We start from the raw sequence: 3,670 nt of genomic DNA, 5'->3' as shown, positions 1-3,670 counted from the left end.
AATAATAATTTAAAAAAAAAATCAAATAAGGTGTTCAGTCTCAAAATAACTTGAGCCCAGCTCTGTACTGGAACATTTGCGGGAGCAGGCTCAAACATTTTTTGGTACATACAAGACAACAAAAGCAACAGTCTAAGGCAGAACTGGTATTTAAGAATCCTCCTAACTGATTCCAGTCCCGCAACTGAGCTGGGAGGATAAGCACATTTTTCCTCTTTCATGTCCTCCTTCCCATGCCTCCCCAAGATACTTTACTGAGATCACTAGACTCAGGAAGCCTGAAAAGGGCAGTTCCCTGCTTGCCCCTCTGTCACAATGGCAGGAAGAGATTGATGGGAAATGGTGCAAGGCCCAGGACAGGAAAGGAATCTCTATCTCCCATGTGGCTATGCAGAGTACAGCTTCTCAGGACAACCGGGGCCCCCCAAATATTTCAAGTCCTTGTCTCCCCGGTGCTGGGGAGAGCACAGTGAATAATGCCCCTGAAAGCCAGGGAGTCACAGCAGAACAACTGGTTGCTCATTTTCATGGGCCAGTACTGATATGAACAGAGTCAGCAGCTTGTCTTCCTAGGAAACCCAGGAGAGCACACAAAACAACAACAGATTCTCCCTATGCCTGAAGAAGGGTGTTTGTGCCTGAAAGTTTCCAAAGAACAATTTTTCCAACTATTTAGTTGGTCTAATAAAAGATACCATATCTACCCAAATAACCTTGTCTGCCTAGGAAACCTATAGCATTTGGTAGAACAGGCTGCTACTAACTGAAGCAGTCCCTTTGTTAGACCCATTTGGCTCAGTTCCCCCATCCATCAGCCCTTAACCTTGTGCAGAACAGGTGTTTGGACCTGCCCAGGTGCAAATGATGACCCTATGTGCAAGGCAGTGGAAGATCAGGTTTACAGGCTGGTCATGGCATTGGTCAACCAGTAACATTTCAGGTAACAGACTTGTCTGTCTTTGCTTCCTGAAGATGATCTCGTCCAGAGACTTGAATTTCATTCCTGGCTTCCCCAAGTGGGCGATCACTCTCACATCTTTGTGCCCGATAACGTGGGGATTCTGCTACTTACCAGTTCACTGGGGACCAGCGAGGCTGAACTTGTTATTGTTTGCAAAGTACTTTGGTAGCTTGGATAGAAGTACCATAGACCTGCAAAATACTGTGGTGCTTTCCAGACCCATGACAGTGAAGTTGCCTGTTTCTAAAGACAATTTGAAATTGCTTAAAAAATAATTGTGTTTCAAAAAAATGAAAGCTGTTCTTGAGGATACTCATTCTATGTTGAAATCTGGAGATTAAACTTGTTACACATGCGTTATTATTACTTACAAGAACACAGCAGGACTTGTCTAGAAAAAAATCTTATTAGCTGGGCAGTACATGTACCTTTGCTACTGACTAGATGGAGGAAAGCATTTTGGTATCCTTGCCCTCTACAAGTGGTCCAGTTATTTTCTTACTGTGACATCACTTCCTGTGTTTTTTGGTCTCTATAAATCTTTGATAAACAAGTCATTTTTCTATTAAAAACTAAGCTGACTACAGTGCATTTGCATTAAAACTAACAGTGTGACTTTATTCTTAATACCCTTCTGGTTACTGGCTAATTGGTTGAGCAGGCACTGTCAACGTAGCCTGGACAGACTTATTTTGCCTACACTCGTTTATAACAACTCCTGGGGAAGCTGAAATTGAAACCTTTTTTTTTTTTTTTTTTTTTTTTTTTTTACTGTGCGCACAGTGGCTTGTTATTGTGGGACTGCTACAGTGTGGTTTGTTTATGGAGAGTCAGGGAGTAGCCCAAAGCTGGAAACATCCATCTGTTACTGCAGGACTGATTGTGCGTGCGGGCCTGCTCCCTCTGGGCTGGTACTGCAGAAGTGATCACGAATGCCAGAAACTCTTATTGATCGTCTTAAGAGTCATTCCAGCCTATAACTACTCTGGAGCTTGCTTTTCAGTTGCCAGCTTCTGCCACATTTCCACAGCGGACAAAAAAGAGAGAATGGATTCTTTTCTTTCTGTCTTTTGCAAATTCTGGCTTCAACTGCCTCTGAGACTCCATTGCCTTCAACTCAACTCTTGCTTATGGTGACACACAGGCAACCCAGATAGTCAAATGAGAGAACTCAGCCCTGGTAAGGCAGGACTGCAGATGAAGTAACATGCATTTCCTCCTAGGCCTATGACACCTTGCAGAAGCTGCATAATTTTTTGACAGAGGACTGGGAGGGCAGTAAACTGGGGTCAATTTATAAACAAGAGTTCAATGTCATCCTTTGTGAGATTCCTTCACCCCCAAAGGAACCTGTAGCCCCTTAAGATATTTGTGTATGGAAGAAATCCTCCTACAGGTCTGCTTCATATTGCTGCAGTGCTGGAAGGGTCATTCCCATCTTGGGATCCAGCACTGCTGCTGGAATCCTTCTGCATGCTGTGACCATGGTTCCTATGCAACCCAGGAGGCCTGTACATGTGAGAAGAATCATGGCAAGGTGGAGATCAGCATTTCTCTCAGGCTATAATGCAAGGGGATAATGAGCAGTTTCTACAGAAGCTCCTGTGGTAAAGTCCAGGTTTCATAGCTGCTCCATAAATGTTCCATATTTCTACAGCAGGAAATATTCTTGTGCCAGCAGTCTGAGCTTCGTTATTTTTGTTGCTTAGGGTTATGACAAGTTATGCAGCCCTCCTCTCTCAGGGGTTATTTTTAGTTCACCATTACATCTTTGCTTAACCACAATGGGATGTATGGGGGGGGTGTAATTACTCAGAAACAATTACCCACTGACTGGTAAACACATGGGAGAGGCTGGGCCTGGTACACATGTGAGACATTTGAGGGATGCATGCTGAAATGCCCATTTCACTAGTCCCTGAGGCATAGACTTGAGTGAAATTTGAAAAGAAAAAACTAAGGCCTTGCACAAAAATGACTGCTTCATTTATGCAGTACCCCTGTGGACTGCAAAAGGATGGAGTTTTGTTATTATAGCCAGGCTTTCCCACCACAATTACTTATAAAAAGCCATAATAATAGGAGCACAACAGGATCCTGGTTTAATCCATGTTTCTTGAGAAGGAGATGGGCAGGACATTAAACTTTAACCAAAATGTTCAAAAAAGGATGGTGGACATGTGAGCGTACCTAGCTTCCAAAGTAGCAGCTGAATATCTGGAGGCTCTATGTTTGACAGTTTGGGAAGTTTAATTACCAAGGTTTATGCTTAAGCATGTTTGTTTTAGGCATCTAGGTTTGACAGTGTTAGCCTCCCCACCATATTCCAGATACCATTCAGCAGAACTACTTCAATTGCCATCAAGAATAGAATTAGATGAGGACTCGAGAGACCTGGATTCTATTCCTTGCTCTAAGGCACTTCTCTAATGCTAAGCATTTCACATAACGATACTGACCTCATCTGTATAGTGCTGTTCTGCCGTCAACCTTTATCCAGTCTGAATCGCCAAGACTACTGGTTTATCTTGGCCATCCTTACAGAAAAGGACTTCTCTCGGCCCCAGCACTGAAGGCTGAGCTCCATTATCTGAAGATACCGATACATTCCATCTCCGCAAGTAACACGGATTCTACAGTCAACATCACTGGCATTTTTACTGCCAATAAGAGTACTTTTATACTAAATGCAGAATTTTTTTTTTTTCC

The 3,670-nt window shown here is 43.1% G+C and overlaps 1 long non-coding RNA gene across 1 annotated transcript; it reads right to left on the bottom strand.

Annotated features, from left to right (window-relative positions):
• Nucleotides 1-1,264: 1,264 nt before the first annotated feature.
• LOC109313578 lies at nucleotides 1,265-3,670 on the bottom strand. The gene is made up of 2 exons (XR_002102090.1): nucleotides 3,421-3,670; nucleotides 1,265-2,470 (listed from the first exon to the last, which is right to left on the bottom strand). It is a non-coding gene; the product is annotated as an uncharacterized LOC109313578 (long non-coding RNA).

The sequence above is a fragment of the Crocodylus porosus genome, unplaced genomic scaffold (genome assembly GCF_001723895.1).
Source record: "Crocodylus porosus isolate Cpor-Errol unplaced genomic scaffold, CroPor_comp1, whole genome shotgun sequence".
Classification (NCBI taxonomy): Eukaryota; Metazoa; Chordata; order Crocodylia; family Crocodylidae; genus Crocodylus; species Crocodylus porosus.
This window is presented reverse-complemented; position numbering and strand designations above follow the sequence as displayed.